The 27188-nt window shown below is 38.9% G+C and overlaps 1 pseudogene; it reads left to right on the top strand.

The window, feature by feature from the left end:
* Positions 1-231: 231 nt before the first annotated feature.
* On the top strand, positions 232-27188 carry LOC118846827 (annotated as a pseudogene).

Below are 27188 nucleotides of genomic sequence, written 5' to 3'. Positions count from 1 at the left end.
CAGTTTGGTGCATAAAGGGGAGGAATATGTAATTGGTCTGGCAAGAAAGGATAGAGCCAGATCGTGAAAGATGTTGAATACCAAACAGAGGAATTTGTATTTGATGCTCAAGGAATTCGGGATTCCCTGGGACTTTTTCAAGCAGAGGAATCATTTGATAACTACATGGAGGAAAAGGCAGGGAGAGGAGAGATATAAGTCAGAAAGACCAACAAGGAAATTTTTGCAACCATGGAGATGAAAGATGGTGAGGACCGGAAGTAGGTCCTGGTCTGTGTGAGTAGAGAAAGGGTACCAGACAACAGGTAACAAATAAACAGGATAGCATGAACAAAGAAAGGGGCAGGGATAAACAAGGTATAGTCAGGATGCAAAGTTTGGTTGAAATGTAAAGGGGAATTATATGAGATAATGTTGGACAGTTTGAGGACACCAGATATTAAAGGGCCTTAAGTGGCAGATGCTGTTGAGTCATTTTCAGTGACATCCAACTCTTCCTGACCCCATTTGGGGTTTTCTTGGCGAAGATATTGGAGTGGTTTGTCATTTCCTTCTCCAGTTCATTTTACTGAGACAAATAGGGTTGAATGATTTTCCCAGGGTTACACAGCTAGTAAGTGTCTGAGGCCAGATTTGAACTCAGGAAGGTAAGTCTTTCTGATTTTAAGCCTGGCACTCTATCCACTGTGCCACCTAGTTGCCCTAAGTGCCAAATAAAATAATTTAAAATTTACTTACTACTCAATAATGAGCCACTGAAGATTTTTCAGCAGAAGTGATATGACATGATCTACGCACAAGAAAAAATGTTTGCGTAAATATAGATTAAAGATAGAAAGAGCAGAGTCGGCAATACCTGAAAGAAGATTATCACAGTAGTCCAGAAGGGAAGACTACTGACAATCTACGCTGCAGTTTGGGGTATGAACATGCAAAAACATGAAAAGAGTTGTACCACAGTTAGGAATAGAAAAAGGAGCATATTTAGAGGAAAAAAATAATAATAGCTCGGTTTGGGACAGCATGAGTATGAGGTGATAGTGGACCATTTGAGTAATGGAGGTGTCCTATAGGTACTTGGATGATGTGGACCTGGAACCTCAGAAAAGTGATACAGATTTGAGATCCACCTAAATAGAGGTGGTAGATGAATCTGTTGGAATAAATGAGTCACAAGAAAGCAAAGTAGAGGGCCAAGGACTGAGTCTTGGGGAACAAACACCCACATTAAGGTATTGAAAAGGGGAAGAAGGAGAAGTGAAAGAAATAACAAAGTACCAGATAGAAAAGAGGAGAAGAGAAATGTGATATCTCTGAATCATAAAGATGAAAGAATACTGAGAGGAGGAGAGAGGGACTTTAGAAAGCAGGTAACAATGCCAAAATGTGTAAAGAGGTAAAGAATGAGGAAAGGAAATGGTCATTGAATTTGGCACATAGTGATTTAATCACTAGTGATGTTACAGAAAGTAGTTTCAGGAGAATATTAGTGATATAAGTTCAATTGTGGGACTTTGAAAAGAGTGATGATGATTAAAAAACATTTTCGACAAGTTTAATAGTGAAGGGGAGAAGATGTATGAGATAATAGCTGGGTGGCATAGAAGGGAAAGCGGCTTTCAATTGGGGGAAATGAATGTGTTTATAGATAGGAGAAATTAAAGACTCATAAAAGTCTTGGGGGGTTGCATAATATAGTTATCTGGATGCCATGTTCCCCCTAATAGATTGTAATGTGCTGATGAGATGGTGGCCAAAGAGTAAGGATTTCAAAATTGTGAATCTTGAATGTGGCATAATTCTGAGGGAATAATGAAATCTGAGGTGTGGTCATATTGATTTCTGCCTGATGTGGTGTGGGAAAGGAAGTCACTGGGGTGTTGAGGTAGAAAAATAGTATTCTCAGGTTGTTGCCAAGTGTTTCAACATGACTATTATTGTTGAAAAATGCTATGTAGGGTTAGAGTCTAGAGGAGGATAGCAAACAACCACATACTGAAATAATGGAGAAAGTTCAGAGAGTGACCTGGAGATCACACCAGGACAAACAAATATGGAGAGAGGGTAGTATGAACTCATTGCATGAAGATGGTGTGGCAACATGAAGCAAAGGAGTATAGCAACCTTCTCCTGGCCCTTTGAGTTGGGGGTAGTGGGAGAAATAATGTTCTCTAGTGGAAAGGGTTGCGAGGAATGTGGTTTACCCAGAGGAGAACCAAGACCAAGTAAAAGTACTCTTGGTTAAAAAATTGAAGGATATAAGGGATGTTGTTGAGAATAGAGCAGTAGTTCCCAAAAGATGTACCAAGATATGCTATGGGTTTCATGCAGGTGTGCCTCCAGTCCTCTGTGTACTAGGGGTGATGGAATGTGACTTGCTCATAATCTTCTTGAGGAGCACTGGGTCAACTAGAAAAGACAAAGGCACATCATCATCCCCATTTACTCCATCCTGGAATACTCTTTCAAGAAATTCTCAGCCATGTTTCACTTCCCTTCCTTCTCTTCAGCCTTTCTCTTCAAAACCGGGTATTTTTTTCCTCCTCCCTACTTTCTCTTCCTTCCCATGTGTTAATTTGCTGCACTGTGGTCCCACTCACCACCCCTGTAATTTCTGGAACAAAGATCTGCCCATTGGAATGTAAGCTCTTTGAGGGCAAGGACTGTCCTTGTATTTGTTTCCCTATCCCTTAGTCCAATAACTGCTTAGTAAGTGCCTATTCATTCATTCATTTACTCCTGTTTTATATAGAATTTATATTTGCTATTGCATGCACATACACAAGCCTCCTCCCTCACTCTTTCATAGTGTATGCCACAACTTCTCATAGCAAAAACTAATATGGCAGCATGAGCAAAACACAGTTTGAGAAACTTTGGGCTAGGAGATGAATGAACTGAGCTGGGATAGACCTGGGGAGGAATTGAACTGATTAGAATATGGATGAATAGGAGGAGCTTCTGTGTAATAAGTATGAGGAGGGGTTCCTGCAATCTAAAGTCCTTTCTGCAGTCCATTAGAATATTTTTTTTATTTTTAGGTTCAGATTTTCATTTGAGAAGTAGAGTAAATTGAATCTGTGTTTAATTTTAAAGAATATTGCATAGTTGTGAAAATAGTGGAAAGAGTGATGACAAGCATATACACGAAGTAAGAAAAGCAAAATTGTAAGTGGACTGTCATCTTGGCATTTAATTTCAGCATTCATTCCAATTGGAAGCAAAAATATTCAATTCAAATGATCACTGTGCTAAGAAGAGCAAAAGCATGAGATAGCAAATATTTTTCCTCTAATTTGATATTATTAATCAAGACAGGTGAGTGATTTTTACTTTTTTTAAAATTGTAATATAAATAACAAAATGTATTTGTTAAACTTTGTCTTGAATTTTTAAATCCCTTCATTTTTCTGTCCATCAAGGATGCCTTTGATGTGTGTATAGATCATTCTCACAAAAAAAATTGCATAAGTTGGAAAGCAGGTCTATGGGTTCAGAATTATTGATGCTCTCTCCTGCTCCTGGTAATAATTAGGTTCAAGATTGTTTTTCATGCCTTTGTTATTTCCCTTTTCCTCAGACACCTTGAAAATTAATACCTCAACACCCTCAAAATGCATCAGCTCTAGCAAAGACTTCTTCTACCTTTATCTGGGCATCTAATCTAACAAATTCTGCCGTATTTGTTCAGTTCCTGTGATTTTTAGTTTCTCTTGAAGAACATCCGGGATTTTGATGTTAAGAGTTCAAATGTGGTATATCCTCAGTGCTTGATGGTGGAGATTGTTTTAAAAACATTTATAGGTCTTTTCTATCTTTTATCTATTTGTTATACACCAGCATCATTTTTATTTTTAGCAAAGAAACCCCTTTATCCAAGTCAATAGTAACACAGAAATCAGAGAAAGTATATATGAGAATATATAGCAGACAATACAGAGTGAAAGAGCTTTCCTTTTGGGAGCAAAGAGAGAGTTCAACCAAGAGAGAGTTCCAGATTTCACCCAAAGGCAAAATTTCCCAAAGCCTCCAGTGTAGCAAGCTAGGGATAGGGACATGATGGAGATTGCAAGCTCCTCCCAGGCTGACTTCTTTTTAAAAGCCCTTGGAATGACTTTCTCTAAACTTGTTTCTTTTGTTGCTCATTATCACTTTCCTGACTTCTGTCATGTCTAAACTAAAGTCTACCTTCCTCAAGAAGACTTTTCTAGTCTTCTTTAACCATAGTGTCTTCCCTTTGAGATCATCTCCCATTTATCATATATAGAAAAATCATGTATGTACATATATGTGTGTATTTGTATACTCCTGTTTATATATAGTTGCTTGTATGTTGTCTTCTCCTTTAGACCATAAGAACCTTGACAACAAGATTGTCTTTTGCCTTTCTTTGTGTCACAAATGCTTAGCACTAAATACTTGTTGACTTGACTTTAATGTGACAATGATACTTATAACCTTCTACTATCCTTCTTCATAAGGTTTTATAAATAAGCTGTATTATAAACTGGAGTTGCCTGTGGGTTCCAAATCTTTCTCTGTGACAGGCAGATCAAGTTATTAGTCACCAAAGTATTTTTAGCTTCTTTTGACCTATCTTACTACAGTAATTGACATACATCAGGTAAATTTCTATATAAAATTCTCATATTGAGCGTTACTATCCTTTCCTTCATCTACTTCCTATTTTTTGGTCTTAAGTTTATTTGCATGTCCTTTCTTTCTTTCACCATTTTTATTTTTTATAATACATTGTCATGCCCCTTACAAGTATTTGACCCAACTAATATTTTTATTATTTAACAAGTTATTCAATAAATCTCAGGGGAAAACACCTAAGCTGTTTCCTAATAGATCTCTCAGCCCAGTGTTTAATAACTATATTTCCCTTTCCCAGAAAATTCAAATTTTTGTTTAATTCTTTTTTAAAAGTATGTTCCACATAACATAGCTTTCTCAATTAAGTGACTTGCAACTTTTTTCACAGCATACATATTTCTAAAGATTTCTCAGAAGCTGCAAATTAAATTATTTAAAACATGAAAACAAGTGATAAGAAGCTATCAATGAAACAAAAGGAAGGTGACTTATGTAATTTTGATAAAACACGGCTAATTACTTGATTATGATACTAAAATTAAAAATAAGTAAGCAGAATTTAGTCAAAAAGGAATCCAATGCCACTGGGCATTAGCAGGGAAGTGAATTAACATATTCTCTAAACATCAGTACATTTCTAATGAAAAGTACATATTGCTAAGCTTTCACTAGTTGATTTTTAAGAGATTTCCACTGTGAGCCAGTAGTAGAGATTAGGGGTGGGGAAGAAAACAATAAAGTAGAAACTTACTAAGGGTGTTATTTGCATTCCTCGTTAGAAGTCATTTTCTGCCAAGTTCATAATGCTGATAGCATTCAATGGCATTTGCCATTTTAACAGCTTTTATTTCATCCTTGAAGTTACCTCACCATTTTCCCTATGGATACATCAGGCCTGATCCTAAGGCTATTTTGACTAGGTTCCTCTCATCAGAGCAATGAGAAGACATCTGAGTTCCCCAGCCAAGTTGGGGAAATTATGCTCTCCATGAAGCCTCCATGGATGCTTCTAACCTTCACTGTAGCACATGTAATTTGATTTAACACAAAACAAATGCCTGGATGTGATGAACAGTGGGACTTTATGGTATTAAAAATATTTGTGTTTTTTTATACTAGCAGAAATCCCTGGAAGCAAAATGGGTGCCCGTAGTTGGGAATGCTGAACATGCTGTGGAATGTGAATATCATGGAATATTACCATACCACATGATACTAAGGGTATAAGGAATGAAGAGGACTATAGGAAGACTTGTACCAAGTGATACAGAGTAAAGAAAGCAGAAGGCAACAATCTACCCAATATGTATAATATCATAGGTGATAGTAATTCCATTCAGTAGAATCTGATTAATTATAATGAACAATCTTGGTACTAGAGAGCCAATAAGGAAACACAACTTTATCCTAACAGCAGTAACATGGGGACCCCAGATAAAGAATGCGATATACACTGACAAAGTCTATATTTTAGTTGTTTTACTTAAATGCTTTTCTTTGTTACCAAAAAAAGGGTTCTGTGCAGAATGGAGGGAGATTAAGAAGAAACATCTGGGGGAAAAGTGACAGTAAAATTTTTAATATGTATTTATAAAATAAGTTGCTAAAATATTTTATGTTGTCATCCTGCCTATTATGACCTAGGCATCTGCCTAATTTGATTACACCCAGACCTGGCTCTGTCTTTCTTAGTCTTCTCCGGGTAGTATTTAGACTGAAAACTCCTAAGATAAAACTAAACCTTAATTTTTGAGTAGTCCCATCAGATCAACCAAGGGAAGGTGCAGGAGCAGGAAGTTAGTAGCTGCTGCCAAGGAAGAAGAGGGATGGAGGGGGTGAAGAAAGAAGCATTTTTAAGAACGTACCATGTGTCAGACATTATGCTAAGTGTTGTACAGATTTTATCTCTAATTGAAAATAGACCTAATGAGAACACTACTCTCTCCCTAACTTTAAGATAGAGAAATTCTAAATCCCTGTGATGAAATTTAGACTCATCCATTATATTTTAGGCAATAGGGAAGCGTGTGTGTTGAAAAGAAAGAGAACAAGGTATGACCTCTTCATGGAGGGGTATCATGGTATGGCTCTATCGGCTTCCTGGGTGATTTTTCCCTGTACATTTGTATTTTGTGTATCCTTGGAGATGTCCTGGGTGTTAATATTGTTCCACAAGCTCTATATTGCCTCTAGAATCAGATATAAACTTTTTAACTTGTAATTCAAAGTGATTCACAACCTGGCCCCTTCCCACTTTTCTTATCTCTTCACACATTATTCCCTTCTATATTCTCTACTGTTCATCTGTGCTAGCCTATTCACTATTCCTCACACTCAGTTTAGGTACCTTTGCAGTGGCTGTGCCCCGCACTTGTCTTGCTCTCCAATCCCCACCTCTACCCCTTTGTATTTGATTTGCATGTTTTTTCACATATATATCAATGTGAGTATCTTCCCTTTAGAATATAACCTTCCCTATTGCCATCAATTTTATCCTTGAAAAAAAAAGTCAATATCAGATGTCAGGTAGTTTTGATTAGTTCTCTGTTCCAAAGAATTCAATGAAGTGGGACTTTTGGGGGGGGGGCGGAATATGATCAGTGGGAAGGAAAATAGAATATCCAGAAATGACTGTCATATAAAAACAAAAGGCATCATTATCATTTATTTTTATAATAAAGAGAATTAGCACCAGGCCACTGGCAAGACAAACTAGATTCATATGATATTCTATTGGTTCAGAACTGCTGGAGGAAATTTCAGAATAGCCAATGAAACATGAAACTCCTTCCCCAATTTACAAATGATGTCATAGTGAAGTTCGCTCTAGGTAGTTGAGTGGTATCATCTGATCTACCTGTCTAGCAAGCTAGAGCTTCTATCATTTCCCAAACTCATAACAAGAGGTGGAGAAGAAATAAAATGCTTTATTACCTAAGTCCAATAGTCTTAATATAGAATTAAAGTAGCATGCTGATCCACATAATGATTACAACAGGTGTCAGTCATAAGAAACTTAATTCACAGTCTCAATAAAAAGGAGCACAGCCAGTTATAGACTTAGTTGGGGTTGAAAACTTTGGCATCTTTTCTAACCACCCACAAAAGCTAGTTTTGTCCTGCATGTAGTGGTGGTAGACACTTTAATTGTTGATTAGTCCCATCAGATCAGCCAAAGGGAAGACAATTGAGTTGTAGGATCAGGAAGGAAGTAGCTGCCACCAATAGATTTAGTGAGTACACCAGCCTTACTCCCACTTTGAGGCTGCCTACAGAAAGTAGATAAAAGTAGAGAAAGTCTGAAACTCTGTACTGTAGTTTAGTCTGGTCCATTATATTTTAAGTACTAAGTAAAGAAGTATGTGTTGGAAGAAATGAGAATAAGGTGTGACTTCTTTATGGCAGGGCATGGAGGTGTGGTTTCAATGGTCCATTTTCCTAGGTGGCTTTCCCAGGTAGAATAATAGTAATGGAAGCCATGGCAGTTTGGTAGCAAGTAGAGCCAGGATTAGTAAGGCTTCCATGTATCTCAGCTTGATTCATACATAAGCCAGGATAAAGAGCTACCAGTGCAACAATTGTAACCGTTTGAGAGAGAAGAAGGAAGAAGGAAGAAGAAAGGAGAAAGAAGAAAAGGAAGAAGGAAGAAGAAGAAGGAGGAGGAGGAGGAGGAGGAGGAGGAGGAAACTATTATTAGGGAAACTGCATCATCACTTTTTATCACAGCACCTTTCATTGAACACAATCCTTTGACTAATAAAGGTTAAAAATGCACAAAGTAGGAATAACAAGGAAAAGATCCTAATGCAAGAAGTCTTAGTGGGATGAGACCCTTGACTGGAATAGGATTCTGGAAAGGTATACTTTATGCAAAAGAAACAGAATAGGTAAAAGGGAAGCAGCATAACATTATATATTGAAAAGATATATTCATGTGAGGAGATCCACTGTGGAATGTCAAGCAGCATTGTCTTGCCATCCATTTTCAACCTCGCTTCACTCATTGCCTAGATGGGTTTGCTTATATAAACATTGTCTCTCTATTCTGAGAAGTTGTGAAAAATAAATATATGATTCTCTCTCTTTTATTTAAGCTCTCTTTTTTCAGCCCCCCAGCCAAAAACAGCAGTCTGGCAAAACACCACCATTTTAAATCTCTCTTTTGCTTTCTCCCAGAAAATATCTTTCAAAACACCTTCTCCAGCTACATTTCCAATAAATATACTCAAATTAGGAAATGTCTGGGGTTAAGATCCTTTATTGAAACTTCCAGTCTAAAAGAGAGCAAAAAGATTTAGAACAAAGAAAGGTAAACAACATTTTCAGAAACAGATTTTTCTAGAGAACAAGGTTTTATTTAGGTTTCCATGAGGGAGACCAAGAGAATAAAGAAAATCAAGGCATCTGCAGTGGGAGAGAGAGAGAATTAATTAAAGTGACATAGCATCTATCCCACCATATCTCATGCCTGATCAAGCCATACAGCCTTACTCTGAGAGCCCTGTTGCTTGCTCATCATGGTAGCTACCTCCATCCACACTTCTGCTAGTCTAGCTCCACGAAGTTTCTTACATCCTTTCCTCCTCCATGTCTACATTTTCTTTAGAAGTTTTGTTCCTTCTCAATTGTCTGAACTGCCTTGGCAAGATTATGTTTGGTCATTTTTGACCAGCCAATGTCAAGCTACCTTTCTAATTTCATCTGGGAAATTTCTTCACACTTGGTAAAGGGTTAAGAGAGTGTAGATGTGCCTTTACAATTCATTTAACACATTAACACTTCATTATCTCTATTAGCTGTCCTCTTACTTTCTGTGATTATATCAAATAGGCTACAAGGGAGGTAGACCCACTTCTACACATACACACATGTACAAAGGGAAACAGTGGATCATACATGTGTGAAGATTAACAGAGACAGACACAGAAGTGAGAACATCACTAGACTATACTACATACTACCTGGCTGAAAAGGGGAAATAGATGAGCATCTTGAGAAATAAGTCCAATATGGAAGCATAATATAGTAAGTGATGTGGGACTTCAATGTTCCAGACGTACACTAGAGATCTTTTTTCTGCCAAAAGCAAAGTAGCTAATAATTTCTCAACTTGGCTTGATAATAATTTCATCCTTAAAAGCAAAGAAATAGGATTTTTTAGCAAAGATGGTAAAATGAAAGCCTGCAGCTAAGCCTAGCTCCAGTAAGAAATTCCCCAGCCAAAAAACAAGTAAATCATTGAACAATAAAAATTGAAGAGAAACACAAATAAGCTACAGAATAGAGGTATTGTGTAAAGAACCACACATGAAGATACCTATAAGCCAGAAGGTGCTGTGAAGTGAGGGGAAAGGGAAGGAGGGACCACAACTGCCTAAAAACTGCATGATATCTGTTAAATGAGGCCTGAAGACAATGGAATCTTGAAGCTACAGCAAGGGACAAAGTGAGAGAAGATAGAAGCACCCAAGCAGTACATGCAAACTCAGGTCCCTCCAGGAAATATGAACCTAGATCAATCTCTAATATTCTATTGGTGCTGAAGCAGAGAACAAATGCAACTTCTAGCTTCCACCCAAGAAAATGGAAAAGGTTCAGTGCCTGGGAAGTTGAGTCCAGAAGCAGAAGGCCTAAAATCAGTATGATATTAGATATTTGGTGAATGCAAGAGAGGATCAAGGAGATGTGTCAGAGGTTTCCTGGGACCCTATAGGAGATCTGAATCTAAATCAATCACTGCCATGTGGTCAGAAGCTTTCATGGCCACAGAATGTAGGGGGAGAAAAACCACTCTTACTTGGTGTTTGCCCAACAAGATGGAAAGAGAGCTGAGGCCAGAATATACTGGGCCACCAGAAGACAAACACAGAACTCTAGATCCCTGCATCAGGACAATTTTGTAAAAGTGCACAAAAGAACTGGAAATTGCAGTGGTGTCCATCAATTGGGGAATGGCTGAACAAGTTGTGGTATATGATTGTGATGGAATACTATTGTTTCATAAAAAATGTTGAGCAGGCTGATTTTGGAAAAACCTAGAAAGACTTATGTGAACTGACGCTGAGTGAAGTGAGCAGAACCAGGAGAACATTGTACACAGTAACAACAATATTGTTTGATACAGTAACAGCAACATTGTTTTAAGAATGACTTTGAGTGAATAAGTTATTTTGTCAATCATAAATACCCAAAAGGACATTTGAGAAAAGAGGCTATCTACATCCAGAGAAAGAACTCACAAATAGAAATGTTTATGGAATAACTTTACATATACGTATGTGTACACATCTTTTATGTCTAATGGTAGCCATTGAGGGAGAAGGGGGCACAAGAGAAGAAAAAAAATTTTAAATTTACATGATAATTTTGTTGTATGCTTAGATTTACAGTTTCATGTACAATCATCTTTTTATTGTACTGCTATGAAAATGCTTATTTTGTTCAATAAAACTAAATTTTTTAAAAATAGTTTTTTAAAAAGTGGGCAGTAAGCAATGCCAGGAATAAACTATCTTATGCAGAACTCTACTAGAGAAATGTCAAAAGCATCCATACTACAAAAGGGACAAGACCAAGACTCTGATATCCCTTCCTGGAGTGTGAATGGGGGTAGAATAAGGTCCTGGTACAACCTCGCAATCCAGGAACTGAGGTTAAAGACAAGGATAAATGGAGGAAAGCACTGAATACAATTAAGAAATACTATGGGTTAAGAGACACCCAAGAGCTAAACCCAGAAGATACTAACTCCTCAATAACTACAAGTAAGACCTCAGGAAAAAAAAAGAATGGCTTATCCACAAGAATTCAAAAAGTGTATAGGAGAAATGAAGCAAGACATAAAAATGAAATTAGAGCTCTTGAAGAAGAAAAAAATAGAATTAAATGATTTGGAACAAAAGGTAGAAAATATGACCCATGTAAAGGGGTCACTTAAAAAGATAATGAAGTGAATAGAACACCATGATTCAATGATATAACAAGAACTACTAGGACAAAATTTTTTTTAATTTTTTTTTAATTTAAATTTATTTATTTAACATATTTGGTTTTTAGCATTGATTTTCACAACAGTTTGAATTACAAATTTTCTCCCCATTTCTACCCTCCCCCCCACTCCAAGATGGCATATATTCTGGTTGCCCTGTTCCCCAGTCAGCCCTCCCCTCTATCACCCCCCTCCCCTCTCATCCCCTTTTCCCTTCCTTTCTTGTAGGGCAAGATAAATTTCTATGCCCCATTGCCTGTGTATCTTATTTTTTAGTTGCATGCAAAAACTTTTTTTGTTTTTGAACATCTGATTTTAAAACTTTGAGTTCCAAATTCTCTCCCCTCTTCCCTTCCCACCCACCCTCCCTAAGAAGTCGAGCAATTCAACCTAGGCCACACATGTATCATTATTTATAACCCTTCCACAATACTCATGTTGTGAAAGGCTAACTACATTTTGCTCCTACCCAACCCCTCCCCCTTTATTGAATTTTCTCCCTTGACCCTGTCCCCTTTCCAAAGTGTTTGTTTTGATTACCTCCACCCCCATCTGCCCTCCCCTCCATCATCCCCACCCTTTTATTTTTTTTTTATCTTCCTCCCTCTTCTTTCCTGTGGGGTAAGATACCCAACTGAGTATGTATGGTATTCCCTCTCAGGCCAATTCTGATGAGAGCAAGGTTCACTCATTCCCCCCTCACCTGCCCTCTCCCCTCCTCCCACAGAACTGCTTCCTCTTGCCACCTTTATGTGAGATAATCCACCCCATTCTATCTCTCCCTATCTCCCTCTCTCAGTATGTTGCTCTTTCATCCCTTAATTTCATTTTATTTCTTTTAGATATCTTCCCTTCATCTTCAACTCACCCTGTGTCTGCTCTCTCTCTTTTACATATATATATATATATATATATATATATATATATATATATATATATATATATATATATACACACATATATATACACATATATATACACATACATACATATACACATAGATATATACATACATACACATTCACTTATATATATACATAAACATATACATATATATATGCATATTCCCTTCAACTACCCTAATACTGAGGTCTCATGAATCATACACATCATCTTTCCATGTAGGAATGTAAACAAAACAGCTCAACTTTAGTAAGTCCCTTGCAATTTCCGTTTCTTGATTACCTTTTCATGCTTCTCTTGATTCTTGTGTTTGAAAGTCAAATTTTCTATTCAGTTCTGGTCTTTTCACTGAGAAAGCTTGAAAGTCCTCTATTTTATTGAAAATCCATATTTTGCCTTGGAACATGATACTCAGTTTTTCTGGGTAGGTGATTCTAGGTTTTAATCCTAGCTCCATTGACCTTTGGAATATCGCATTCCAAGCCCTTCGATCTCTTAATGTAGAAGCTGCCAGATCTTGGATTATTCTGATTGGGTTTCCACAATACTCAAATTGTTTCTTTCTGGCTGCTTGCAGTATTTTCTCCTTGATCTGGGAGCTCTAGAATTTGGCAACAATATTCCTAGGAGATTTCTTTTTGGGATCTATTTGAGGAGGTGATCGATGGATTCTTTCAATTTCTATTTTGCCCTGTGGCTCTAGAATATCAGGGCAGTTCTCCTTGATAATTTCTTGAAAGATGGTATCTAGGCTCTTTTTTTGATCATGGTTTTCAGGTAGTCCCATAATTTTTAAATTATCTCTCCTGGATCTATTTTCCAGGTCAGTGGTTTTTCCAAGGAGATATTTCACATTGTCTTCCACTTTTTCATTCCTTTGGTTCTGTTTTATAATATCTTGATTTCTCATAAAGTCACTAGCTTCCACTTGCTCCGATCTAATTTTTAAAGTAGTATTTTCTTCAGTGGTCTTTTGGACCTCCTTTTCCATTTGGGTAATTCTGCCTTTCAAGGCATTCTTCTCCTCATTGGCTTTTTGGAGCTCTTTTGCCATTTGAGTTAGTCTGTTTTTTAATGTGTTGTTTTCTTCAGCATATTTTTCAGTATTTTTTTGGGTCTCCTTTAGCAAGTCATTGACTTGTTTTTCATGGTTTTCTCGCATCCTTCTCATTTCTCTTCCCAATTTTTCCTCTACTTCTCTAACTTGCTTTTCCAAATCCTTTTTGAGTTCTTCTATGGCCTGGGGCCAGTTCCTGTTTTTCTTGGAGGCTTTTGTTGTAGGCTCTATGACTTTGTTGTCTTCTTTAGGCTGTATGTTTTGGTCTTCTTTGTCACCAAAAAAGAATCCAAAGTCTGAGACTGAATCTGGGTGCGTTTTCGCTGCCTGGCCGTATTCCCAACCAACTAACTTGACCCTTGAGTTTTTCAGTGGAGTATGACTGCTTGTAGACTAACGAGTTCTATGTTCCACGTTTGGGGGGGAGGTGCCAGCTCTGTCAGACCGGCTCGGCTCCTTTCCCAAGAACCCCCAACCCGAACTGGGCTTAGATCTTCGGCAGGCTGTGCACCCCTGCTCTGATCCGCCACTTAATTTCTCCCACCAGGTGGGCCTGGAGCCGGAAGTAACAACAGCTGTAGCTGCCCCACCTCCGCTGCCCCCCGGGGCTGGAAGCTGAACCGCAAACTCCTTCCACTCCCGCAGCTTTTTCCACTAACCTTCTCCGCAGTCTTTGGTGTTTGTGGGTCGAGGGGTCTGGTAACTGCCGCAGCTCACTGATTCAGGGCGCTAGGGCCCCCTCCGCCTGGCTTCTGGTCTGGATGGTTCACGCCGCTCAGGCTGGGCTCTGCTCCACTCTGTTCCCAGCTCCCAGCTCCCAGCTCCGTGTGGAATAGACCTCACCCAGAGACCATTCAGGCTGTCCTGGGCTGGAGCCCTGCTTCCCTCTGCTGTTCTGTGGGTTCTGCCATTCTAGAATTGGTTCAGAGCCATTTTTATAGGTTTTTGGAGGGACTCGGTAACGGAGCTCACTCTAGTCCCTGCTTACCAGCCGCCATCTTGGCTCCGCCCCCCCAGGACAAAATTTTTAAAATGAAAAATTAGAAGAACATATGACTTATCTACTATCAAAACCAACAACCTCGAAAACAAGGCAAGGAGAAATAATTTAGGGCATGCTGAAAAACATGACCAAACAAACAAAAAAAGTACTATATCCCGCCAATTGACTTTTGGACAAATTACTTAAAATCCTAGAGTCTCTATTTCCTTAACTTTATAGTAAAAGTTGGTCTCCAAAGCAGAACTTGAGAGATAGCGGTAGCCAAGGCAAGGAAGTAGACTGGACTGGGCCAGGCTGGGCCAAGGAAGAATACCACGGCCACCATGTGTAACTAGTTAAGCTACAAGAACCAGAGCAGGATCACAGAGCCAGACAAACCCATACATAAATTGGAAAAACAGGTTAAACTGAAGCAATACCAGAAGAGAATCACCCAATAATTAAAAAGGAAAAAGGAAATTTCCAGACAGCTTCTCTGGGATAGAAAGGTCAAAGTAATTACCTTAAGGAGAAATGTTGCCAGGAACAATTCTTGGATGAAATAGAATATCAAATCACCAACCTGGAAACTGTGGTTCAGAATACTGAGTATACCCAGATTGAAATAAAAGTGATTGAAAGCCTGAAGTCTGGAGATAACTGTCTGAATAAAATGCATCAGGCCACGTCCATAGAGGAAGTGGAGAGGATAATACATGAAACACGTGATTCTATGGAAATGCCAGAAGCAAATAGATGAGCTCTTAGCAGCAGCTTTACTCAAATTAATGAAGATTCTATGTTAGAGGAATTACATGCAATTATTCAGGAACAAATAGATTCCCCAGAGGTTCCTTCAGAACTCCACTCTAGGAAAATGCACCAATCAAGACAAGATCAAAACAGCCAGAACTGGTGGCCAGAACTGAAGGTAGCTACATGGCACACTGGACTCTAGACCCGGAGTCAGGAAGACCTGAATTCAAGTATGGCCTTAGACATTTCCTAGCTATGTGATCTTGGATGAGTCATTTAACTCTGCCTCAGTTTCTTCAACAGTAAAGTGAAGATAATAATAGCATCTACATTCCAGGGTTATTGTGAGGATCAAATGAGATAATATTTATAAAGCACCTGGCATATAGTAGGTTGTTATAAACACTTATTTCTTTCCCATTCTCCCCATCCCCACCTCACCTTCAAGGAAATTCCTAAGGAACTGTGACAAGAATGGATTTGACCCAGGATTCTCCTCAAAGGACCAGGGCTGAGTAAAAAGAAGTTAAGTAGATAGGGGAAGAGTGACTGCTCAGTAACATGTTTATTACCCTTATATCAAGAATTTTTTTTATTTTCTGGAGCATTTTATTCCTGGCAATCTGAAGGCTGAATTGACTTTGGTAGTACTGTCTTTCTGTCATCTCTGGATAAAATGACAACCTTGAAAATTTCAAAGGAAGAAAGAAAGGAAAGAAGGAAGGAAAGAAAGGAAGGAAGGAAGGAAGGAAGGAAGGAAGGAAGGGGGAAGGAAGAGGGAAGGAAGAGGGAAGGGAAGGGAAGAGAAGGGGGAAGGGAAAATCCATAACATGAAGCTATGTACTCAATTATCTTTAAAGTCCTTTGCTGAGTTTAATTCTCCACTTCTGTGGTCTCTTCAATTCTAATGATCTCTCTATGAGCTATAGCCAAGACCCCTGCAACAGCTCACACAGAAGTAAAAGAATGGCCCCAGGCATCCCATTTCAGAAGCAGGACTATAAGTATTATGCACGTATACTATTTCTTTTCCTCTCTAACTTTTGAGCCAAAGCCCAACACAAAATATTGTGTCCCTGATATACATCTTGCAGAGGTTTCCAGAAAACTGTATATATCTGAGAAATATCCAAATGTCCTGACACAGTGCTAGTGCCTCCAGGGCACCAGCCACTAATTTCACAGTAGGACATACACTCTGACTTGTTTTCCCAGCAATGATGATGGATTTGCAATAAACAGCACATTTGCAGGACAGCTGGCTGACACTAAGGGATGTCTGTGACCATTAGACAGAATTTTTCTCTATGTGAAATAACCTCTTAGCCTCATTAGAACATTGCTCTAGACATTTGAGATAGCTGCCCCAACAATACAATAGTCAGCAACCTTGCAAAAATGTAGGCCAAGTTTTCAGTTATTCACCTTCATGTAATATTTCATAAGCTAAAAAGTTATGTTTATTAGGAACCTCCTTGCCAATCAAAGTGGTAACTGATAGGCAAATATACAGTAAATTTTTTGAAGAAGTCAATGATCTCTAGAAAATCCCTTCTGTACCACTCAAGGATACAAGATGAGATAAAAGGAAAGGGGGTAGGGGGCTAGGGTGGGAGGAAGTTGTCAAAAAATCAAAACCTAGAACATTTAAAGAACCTAAAGATCTATAGGCGGTTTGGGGGTGGAAATTGTCTGCAGGAACCACTTTATAAGACTATGATATTGTGACTACACAAACCTTGGTAAATTGTTATTTATTTAATATGGCAAGATCATGGTCTGGTGAATAAGGTATGGGATTTGTACTTGGGAGACCAGGGCTTAAATCGTAACTGAGATATTGACTATATGATGATGGGCCTTTGTTGTTGGGAGATGTTCAGGACCATTAAAAGAATAGTTCAGTTTCCCAGAAACAATCCATCCCACTTTGCTCTTCCTGTTCAACTATGAGCTCAGTTCACTGTCCATGCTCAGTGTCTATCCAATATATCTATATGGATGGAGCAGCAATTTAGGTCGGCCATCAACTTCATACTCTAGTCTAGACAATAGGCATTCTTCATCCACTTGGTTTTTCCTGTGTTGATATTTATGCCAAATGGCTTTTGAGTGGTTATAGTTCTAATTGAAAAGATTCTGCATGGAGAGGGAGGGAGTTTAAGCTGATACTTCTTAATCGACATAATAGTATCTTCATACAAGCCGTTACCTGCTATAGTTCTAGCTTAATACTAATGTTCTTCTAGTGAAACTGCGAGTCATGGAATAGTACAGTACCAAAAGATTTAAAGCTGAAAGTCAATGAAGCAGCAATAGGGAGAGTCTAGAAGCTGTGATTTCTTTCTGGAAGCTGGAAGTGAGAAAAAAAAGCATCTTTCTTCTCTCTAACTCTTACCAACTCCACTGCACAGCACTGAGCACAAGCAATCAATGTGCACCAACAACAGTCCCATGCAACTGGTCCTTTAAGCCAAGGGTTACAGATGTTATGGTAGACCTATGGTAGAATTAAAGGCATAACCCCGAGCAAATCACATAATCTCTCAGACCCTCAGTTTCCTTGTCTGTATAATGAATATGTGCAGAGAGTATATTCTAGGCATGAGGGACAGCCTGTGAAAATGGCCAGAGAGTGACTAAAGAGCAGAAGAACAGTATCCTTTGGAGACTGCAAGAGCATGTTTCTATATATTTGGATAGAAAAGTGATATCAAAAGATAAGATTGATTTAAAAAACATTGATTTAATGTTAAAAACAAAAATAAACTATATATCAGATGCACAGTTGCTATTCACTTTTAATTAATGGAGCATACGGAATATTTGTTTTGCCGCAAGAATCTTAGCTATCTTTGTTTAATATTTTACTTCTGTTCACTTTATAAAGAGTAACTCAAACATTTACTTGCCTTTTAAGAAGGGGGCAAATATCTTGAGCAAAAAAAATTACTATAGCTCACTTTTCTAGTGTTTTTAGACTTATAGAATGCTTTCCTCATTCTCAACTGTGTGAGAAAGGCAACCCAAATATTATTCCCATGTTACAGATGAGAAAAAGGGCAGCTAGGTGGTACAGTGGATAGAGTACCAGGAAGACCCGAGTTCAAATTTATCCTTGAGCACTAGGCAAGTCACATCACCCTATTTACCTCAGTTTCCTCATCTGCAAAATGAGCTGGAGAAGGAAATGACAAACTATGCCAGTATCTTTGCCAAGAAAACCCCAAATGAGATCAAAAAGAGTCAGGTATGACAAATGACTGGCTCTAACAGGCAAGATGACTTATCCAAAGTAACAAAGCCAGTGTGAGAGGTGAAGAGGCATAGCTGGGTCCTGGTTTTCTGACTCGAAGATTAGTGTTCTATGAAATATACCACACTGTGTCTACATGTAAATATTACAGCACTTTATTGCCCATCTCTCCATTCCCCCCATGTAGTATCTAATGTATCAAAATGTAGTCAAAGAGATGACCTCCGAATCATTTTTGAAAAGTTGTGTCAAGGAAAACAAGCTGTAATTTTGCTTACTGTTCAAGCTAAAAACATTCTTTAATGCTGATCTGCTTGCTCTTTGAGAATGTTAAGAGAAGGAAGAAAAAAACTCAAGCTGATTAATTGTGTTTTTCTTAAAATTTGGAGGTTTGATTTTTTTTAGTCCCAGAGTTCAGTATTTACATAAATGGAGCCCCTGCTGCCCCAGAATTTTTTAATCTGTTTGGTTGATGACTATTCTTATAAAGCCAAAGGCAAAAGATTCCCCAGGCTGTTCCCAGTCTTCTTTCCTCTTTTATCAGTTATCATTTTAGAATTATGTTTCCTATATTAATTCTCCCTTAGAGCAGTGGCAGAATAATTGCTTAACAAAACTCAAGAAGCATGTCTCCGTAATTAGTGAGCAACTATGACCCTGATTCTCCCTTATTTCCTTTCTGCAAGAGATCTTGAAAGGAAAAAAAAAGTCCAAAGCTACATATTACTTGGGGGTTTTGTTTGCTTGTTTGGTACTGGCCTCCGATTTCCCCTGAAGAGGGACATCCTGGTATGGAAATTTCCTTCACTGATTCCTCAGATCAAGAATTTGCCTTCAAATCATAATTTTAGAGAGCCATCTGGGGCATTGAGAAGTTAGGTGATTGGCCCAGTATGGATGAGAGCTAGGATTAGAACCCAAGTCTTCCTCATTCTAAGGCCAGCCCTCTAGACTTTCTGATAATTTGGCATTTGTTCTTGGTTTTGTTTGTTTGCTTGCTTGGAGAAGGGTGGTGGTATAGGTCTACACCTGTGATTTCACTAGCATAGGGAACTCTTTACCAATACAAACTGGGAAATGTTCTGAAACTTATAGTCTTAGAAGGTCACGTGGGGGCACTGAGTGATTAAATTGCCTGCCTCCCCAGGATCACACAGCCAGTATGTGGAAAACTTGGCATTTTAATCCAGGTCTTCCTTCCTCTGAGGCTGGCTCTCAATGGCATACCTTTCAGGTCAGTTGGTTAGCAGGATGAAATGTAAGATTAATGTCAGTATTTAGTAGCAGCATCAGCAACAGCAGCTCATGATTATATAGCATTTTAAGATTTGCAAAACACTTTTCATGCACAGTTTTGCCATCAGGGTAATTTGATCCTCACAACAGCCCTGTGAGGTAGATGTGATTATCCACATTTTACAGATGAAGAAACTGAGCTGAGAGAAATTAAATGACTTCTCCAAGGTCACACAGTGAGTGTTTGGGGCTGGATTTAATCCCAGGTCTTCATGTCAGTAAGCCAGAATGTCATGTCACACTGCCCCTCGTAGCCGTTTGGGTTGCCAATCCAGATCCTGCAGTGACCTTCATTCATTGCTAATGGAATGCCTCATTCCTCACTTCATTCCAGAACCATGACTCTCTTCCATAGTTAATTTCCACAACTCTTCATTTAACCCAAGAACTGATTACTGTTTTGTTAGGGTTTTTTCTATCAGAGTAATTCAGCAACATATGTGAATGTGCTATGAAAAGTGAGAAATCCAAAGTGTCAGACATACTGAATTTAAGTCCAGGTGGTAGGAAGGATAGAGCAGGGTTGGGGTCGTTGATTTTTTCCCCCAACTCCTTTACAGGCTTTGAGAGGACCAGCCAAAGAAGAGTAGTCTAGTTTCTGTGGTTCTACAAACAGACAAAACATACAAAAACAGCATTATGTCTCATTTTCCCAAATACCATAAACAATTAAGCTACATTTCCAACATTTTCCAGAACATATGCTGTCAACCTCTGGGTAACAATTTCATTTTTAGAGTAATGGTGATACTTCCATGAATCTTGATGTGAACAGTCCCTCCAGTGGTACAGATTGCAATCCTTCAGTACCTCTCCATCTTCTGTGATTCTTAAAGAATAGTGGATCTCTTCTATAGGAAATAAATGAAGCAACCAAAGACATGGCCCCAGCCACAGCCCTAGCTCCTGCCCCTGACTGGGGTAGATTTGTCACGTTGATACATTAGCTGACCTACGATCTCATCAGAGTGGATATTCCCTCCAGCAGTGAAGACTGCAATCCATCTTCACTGTCATCCTATGTAATTCTTATCTATGCCCTCCAAGAATGATCAAAAGCTTATAAATTGAAGGAAACTCTACTAATTTCATGATGGGGTGGGAGAAAATCATGGTGCAAGTCTTTTTAGTCTTGCCAATGGAAAGAAGTAAATTGCAAACTTGTTAGAGATCCAGTGAACTTCAATGACTTTTCACCTTCAAAATAAAAGCTTGGGTGAGATACTCTGACAAGAATAAATAGGCATTTTATTTCTTCATCACTAGAGGGATGAGACTTTATAATGTTTTGGAAACTTTTTGTGACAATAGCAAGAGAACATGGGCAAAAACAGAGGAAATGACAAGGCCAAGGACTTCGAAGATTTATGTTTTCTTTTCCATTCTCTCACCTTCTTATGCTTTAAGCTGTCTGACTTTCAAAAGCTGGGTTTTCTCAGTTATTTTCAACACCAAATTTGGATAATGAGAACAGATCTCTGTTTTATGGCATTACATTCCCTGAGGACCTTCTAAATTCACCACTTTTCCTTTCAAAGAAGATATTGTCATCCACAGCTGCTCTAGCAGATGTTCCTAAAGGAGGAACAAAATCAGCCTCATCTCCATCTTGAAAGTGGCTTTTTCGGAATTCTTGGAGTTTTTGTCTTTTAAGACAAAAGTATGCAACAGGATGAACCTTTTTCTCCTTAAGGAGATGTCTCCCATGATGGGGAGAGACTCTTGTCTCAGATTTATTATGGTAGAAACAACAAAATGAAACTGACATCAAGAAGGCCGACTGAAAAGAGGAATAGACAATTCTTGGTCATCAGGACTATGTTATAGGAAGTCTATGAAGTTTTAGAAGAAGGAAGAGGAAGAAGAAAGTGGATATGGAACTCAACCTGTCCAAAAGGAGAAGATGAGCTCTGTATACCTGTAAAGAGAGGCATTAAGATATTTTGTCATCACTTTGATGCCTTAATACATCTTTCGACGATGCTTTTTCTTGGGATGCTTAGCACCCAAGGAGTGGATAGGTAATAGATTGCTCTACAAACTGTATCCCAAGCACTTAGGACGAAAAATAAAATAATCTTTCTCCTTAACATGATAACAATACAGGAGGAGAGGGTGAGGGTCAAAGAGCCCTTCCTTTCCATACTTCTGAAGTAGAGAAACTACATGGTTCAAGGAGTAGCCATGTAGACCCACGACCATCCAAGACACGCACAGTTATCCTCATACTCCAAAGCCTGCTATGATCTGCATATACATCTAAAAATGAGAATAATTTTGGAATTAGCCCTGTGTTAAGGACTAGGAATACCAAAATGGGCAGAGTCAAGAAGGCAGAGTAAAAGCAGGTACTCTGCTGAGCTCTTCCCAAAACACTCCAAATACTTTTAAATAACCACACTAAACAAGTTACAGAGCAGCAGAAACTGCAAAAAGACCGAGTGAAACAATTTTCCAGCCCAAGACAACTTAAAAGGTCAGCAGGAAAGGTCTATTGCATCAGGGTGAGAGAGGAGCACATTCTAGCACAGGCCAGGACCCAGCAGCTGCTTCTGGAACTCTCGGCCCACAGTCAGTAAAGGGGTCAAACAACTGATCAGAAGGAGATTTGCTAGCACTGAGACAGGATTCTGTTGCTTTGCCCACACTCAGATCCAGATCACAGTCCTGGATGGCAGTCCCAGGGCAAGGAGGAGCACTAGAACACCAGAGCTAGTGGCCACCGTGGAGGGAGGACCCTCCTCACAATTCCAGGGCAGAAAAGAGTGCTTGTGGTCACTCACAGACCAGAGCACAGGCCAGGAGAGTAGTAAACACCTCTCCTTAGATCATACCACCTTGGAAGAACCAAACTTACAGATCCTTAAAAGTATCTATGAAAATAGCTGCACAAAACCCGTGAAGCTTGGGACAGTGTGCCTCAATTCTGAAAGCAGAGCCGTACTTTAGCAAAGAGTAAAGAGTCAAGTAATAGACTGGGGAAAATGAGCAAATGACAGAAAAAAAATTCTGACCATAGAAAGTTGTTATGGTGACAAGGAAGCTCAAAACACACACTCAGAAGACGACAAGAAACTCAGAGCTCCTGTATCCAAAGTCTCAAAGAAAAAATATGAATTGGTCTCAGGCCATGGAAGAACTCAAAAAGTATTTTGAAAATCAAGTAAGACAGGTAGAAGAAAAATTGGGAAGAGAAATGAGAGTAATGCAAGAAAATCATGATAAACAAGTCAACAGCTTGATAAAGGAGACACAAAAAAAAATACTGAAAAAAAACCTCAAAAATAGACTAGGCCAAATGGTTAAAGGGGGAGGGGGGAGGGCTAGAGGCAGGGCCAGTCATCTAAAGGATGTGGCTATACTGGGGGACCTTGGGCTTACAAACTCATCAGTGGCAGTTGTTCAGCAATGGGTATAGGTGACGTCAAAGATGGTAGGCTCTTTCTCCATAAGGGTTGGCTCCCTTAGATTATGGTTGCCAAGGCTGGGTTGAATGTAGGACTGGTGTTCTGGGGGGTGCTGGGCTCCTAGATATAAATGAAGAGTCAACACACTCACAAAATGAGAAAAAATGTCTGTGAGATGGATGCTACAAAAAAACAAAAAAGCCTGAGGCCTAGGAGACCATGAATAAAATCAGTATCCTAAAAGAAATCCAGATACCTTGTCATCTCTGTCCTAGGAGCCACCTGTGAGCCTGTTCCAAAATGTTTTTTGTTGAACACCAGAGTCTATTCTACAACTTGTTTAAAAAAAAAAGCAGGTTGGCTTTTAACACCATGATATTCTAGGTAGAACAATGATAGGTTTTCTAAGTCTGTAGTACAGAAATTCAGTCCTCTCATCCCTCCTTCTAAACCCTCCTAGGGAGCAAGCAATGGATTGTCTGGCAGAATATTTCACTCCCCACAATTGAAAGATGGTGACATCTATATATGCCTATAATTTCCTTGTACTTAACATTCAATCTGAGATACAGTGAAGCACAATGAATAGAGACCCAATTTCAGAATCAGGAAAAACAGGGTTCAAGTCTTCCCTCTGGCACTTATTAGCTGCATGACCCGAAGTGAGTCACTTGATCTCTCAGCTCCCACCCCCCAACCTGAGGCAATTCTAAGATTCTATATTGTAGAGCAAGTGCTGACCTGCATTAGTAGAGGGAGTTTCTTTATGGGAAGTTCTGTATTACCAGTAAAAATCAAAGATCCAATATAAAATGAAGGGAAGGGAAGGGAAGGGAAGGGAAGAGAAGGGAAGGGAAGGGAAGGCAAGGCAAAAGGAAGGGAAGGGAAGGCAAGGCAAAAGGAAGGGAAGGGAAGGGAGGTGGGGAGGGGAGGGAGAAGTGGAGGGAGGGAGGGAGGAAGGAAGGAAGGAAAATTTGATCCATAGTGTCATCGATCTAGAAATGGAAAAGACTTCAGAGATCATCTAGTCCAATCCCCTCATTTACAGATAAGGATTTAGTTCAATGCGGTGGCTAGTAAAATTAAAAAGTGGTGAAGATTTGTATATTCATGGAGGCTTTAAATAATAAAGTAAAACTTTATTCATGGTAAAATGAAAAGTATGGCATGCAATATTTCAGTCCAAAAAAGTACTTCATTCAATTGAATTCAGCGACTATTTATTATGATCCTATTATGAATAAGGCACTATGTTGGATGTTGGGGGTACAAAGAAAAAAAATGAAATAATCCCTGTCATCAAAGAGTAACTGGGGGAAACTACTCATACACTGTTAAGCAAATACAAAATATGTTTGTTGGTTGTTTAATGGATTAAATACCATATAATGAGGTAAGGGGAGACCTAGAGAACAGAAACATATATTTCTAAATTAAACACGATCCTTTCTCCCATCACTTCATTAAGATGCTTGGGAATTTCTCAGATTGTCAAGAATTATTTTCAATCTTTCAAACATAGGGATGAAAGCACAGTAGGAAAAAGGAAAAAAATGGAGATAGCCCATCAGGAATTTGATCTATGGCATTTTCCATGTATTCTGAGGCTCAATACAAGCCAAGTTCTAGGAATGACAGACAGTAATAGTTCGAAGGTAATTCCTGAACTAGACTACACAGCACAAATAGGGTCAGGGAGTCAACTGGTTAATCAAAGAAAAAAAATGTCGTTTTCCCAAATAATCATTTTAACTATTTCATCTTGATACATTGTTAGAAGTGTGTTTTGCTGTCATTTAGAATAATAACTGGAATTAATTTGATTATTTTTATATAGTATAAAGGAAAGAACACAGACACTAAGTTCTAGGTCCAGCTCTTTAAGGCTTGTTTGGACCTCAGTTTCCTCATCTCTAAGATAAGGCGCTTAGAGAGGCAATATTGCACAGTGAAAAAATACAATCTTTGGAATCAGATGATCTAGATTCAAATTCTGACTCCATCCCTTCTACTTGACATTAATGACTTTAAGCAAGTGACCTTAGGCCCCTCTCTGGGCCACAGTTAATGCAAGTATAAAATGAAGAGGTTAGACTAGGTGACCTCTGTGGTCCCCTCCAGCTCTGTATGCTGGATATTGAATATGCTCCTATGGTTAAATGTTCTATGATTATAGTAAGCAAATGTTACTTTGTTTTATGTCTCAGTTAATCCTAAAAAGTTCACTGAAGAAAGTTTTCTCTGTGATTGCATCTACCAAGGAAATATTTAGCAGGATCTTAATCTAGGCATGGGACACACCTTGTTGGGAAGCCTTTAATTGTTCTTTTTAGTGATTTTTTTTTAATTTTTGGCAATCAACAAACTGTAAACACAGTGAGATTCTGTATTCTCTTTACCTTTCAGTCAATTGTGTGATTGTCAAAACATGATCTGCCATAGAGAACTTTCTACAAAAACCCACCCGTTCCTTTCTATATTTCGAGATGATACCTTAGACACATGCATTGACCGGTCTCATAAAGATTTTATAGAGATGAGAAAGCAGACAGTAGTGAATGATATTTCCTCAGTTGCCATTTGTGGAGATTTATATGGTCTGTGATTTTTTCCCTTTCTTTTGTTATTGTCCCCTTTTTGAAACATCTTGAAAATAAATCTGTTAAATTTTAAATGAGTGTCACTTCCACAAGAGATTTCCTCTAGCTGAATATATTTGGTCAAGGCCAACTGCTTTTCTTGACTTTTTTTCCCTGCATTCCATTTTCATTTCCTCATATACAAATCACTTACTAAGATGATAGGGTACAAATGAAACATGGAACAGATTTTTTTAAGTTTTATTAGCCTAGAAAAAAATAAATTGTTTAATTTTAAAAGTCGGGGTGGGGGGCACTCTGAGAGCAGACAAGCCTTTACAGATATTTTCTACAGGAGACCACATCTTTATAGTCACACAACTGTGTAGAGAATATAAAATCCTGCTATGAAAGCATTTTTGTTAAGTCTTACAACATGCTATGAAAAGCTACTTTCAGGAAAGTGTTATAGAAAGTTCTGATCTTCACTTAGGAGAACAAAAGAGATGAAGTACTTTCTTTTGGGAGAGCCCCACGCACTGAGTACGTGCAAAGGAAGGCTCCGCAGGTAAAGGCATGGATGGCATGATAACACCTTTTAAGCGCAAATGTCACCATGTACCTTCATTGCTTGTCTTGTGCAGTTATGTCCCCCAGATACTGTGCACTGATTCCACAGGAACTCCCACTGTGTCAGATAATAGAAAGCTGCTGGGTGGATAATAGGAAGGGAAGATTTTGCTTATAAGAGGAATGAGGGGAATCAGTGCATACTTTTGAAAATGTGCTTCTCTGGGGAAATCAGGTTTTCAGGTGTGTGAAATGGTTCCAGGAATGTGGGGAGGGAGAAACCAATGAAAATGAAAATGGAATAAATGGAAAGGAGGGTGGAAGAAGAGGAAACAATTCCTAGAAAATGGGCAATTGAGAGGAAGAAAAGATGGGAGAAATAAAGGCAAGGAATAAGAAGCAGGGGAAAAGAACTGAGAAAGAGTACACTGAACAGAGGAGAAAGAGAAAGGATGAGGGACGGGGTGTTGTGTTAAGAAAGAAATGGAAAAAGGAAATGATGTAAAGTTGCTTTTATTCATCTTTCAGTCCCCACCTGTATGGGTAAAGACCTGCAGAAATTGTAACCTAAGACACGAGGTAGACATCAGAGAATAAAGCGTTGGGGGACACACTGAGGGCCAGTGCCTTGCTGTGTGGGGTTGGTCCCCTCTGTTCCATGTTCCCATGGGGACTGTTGCCACAGCAGCCAGAGCTACCCGGCCTGCAGCCCCGCCTCCGCAGCCCCCCTGGGCTTCTGCAGCTCCTGCTCCCTCTCCTTCACCCACTTTCAACCCCCACCCAACTGACAGTTGA

Source organism: Trichosurus vulpecula, chromosome 4 (genome assembly GCF_011100635.1).
Source record: "Trichosurus vulpecula isolate mTriVul1 chromosome 4, mTriVul1.pri, whole genome shotgun sequence".
NCBI lineage: Eukaryota > Metazoa > Chordata > Mammalia > Diprotodontia > Phalangeridae > Trichosurus > Trichosurus vulpecula.
The sequence above is the reverse complement of the archived record's forward strand: the minus strand, read 5'-3'. Positions and strand labels throughout refer to the sequence as shown.